Below are 784 nucleotides of genomic sequence, written 5' to 3'. Positions count from 1 at the left end.
AGAGAGGAAGGTACGGCGGAGGGTGGTCAGCATAGACGACAAATCCATCTCCGACGGTGGCCGTCCGACCGGGTTTTGTTGGAGCCAAATATAATTTTTACACCTCTCAACGGTCCGGCCCGCGTACCCGCCGGGAAGAGTGGCTGCGTATGTGTGGCATGTTTAAAATTTTGAAAATAGCTCCTAACACACCTAGTACACACAGTAAATCCAAACTAGATGCGCAGAGTGCTCAAATAAAATGGTAGTAATAATAATAAAAATAATAATAATAATAATAATAGTACACTGAGAGAAGTTTCTATAGCTGCACCGAGAGTTTTTATTCCTTCAGATGGTTTTTCTGGCAATCTGTTGAAGCAAAGACCATCTTTGTCTTTTGAAAATAGTCTTTCAGACAAGTTTTCGAAGATAGTGACTCGAATATTTTCGAGGTTTGCTGGGGGTGTTTTGTGGTGGTGCGTTGTTGTATGGAACAACAAGATCAAATAAATCGAATAAAAAGATCTCCAAAAAGACGCACCTGTGCAATGAATGATGCAAAAAAAAAAAAAACAATTATTACGATTCGGTAAAAATCAAAATGTTGCGAACCGTAGGACATTTTCAACTAAATCGCAACAGAAAACCGCTTTCCTTCTTGGTTGTTTGGTTGGCAAGGAGACCATCCGCACGTTTTTGCGCACTAAGCCTCACAGAATTCGATCGAAAACAAATGAGCCATTCAAATTGAACTTCAATGCATGCTACAGAACCATCTGAAATTAGCAAAACATGGGCATAA

This window comes from Anopheles aquasalis, chromosome X (genome assembly GCF_943734665.1).
Source record: "Anopheles aquasalis chromosome X, idAnoAquaMG_Q_19, whole genome shotgun sequence".
NCBI lineage: Eukaryota > Metazoa > Arthropoda > Insecta > Diptera > Culicidae > Anopheles > Anopheles aquasalis.
This window is presented reverse-complemented; position numbering follows the sequence as displayed.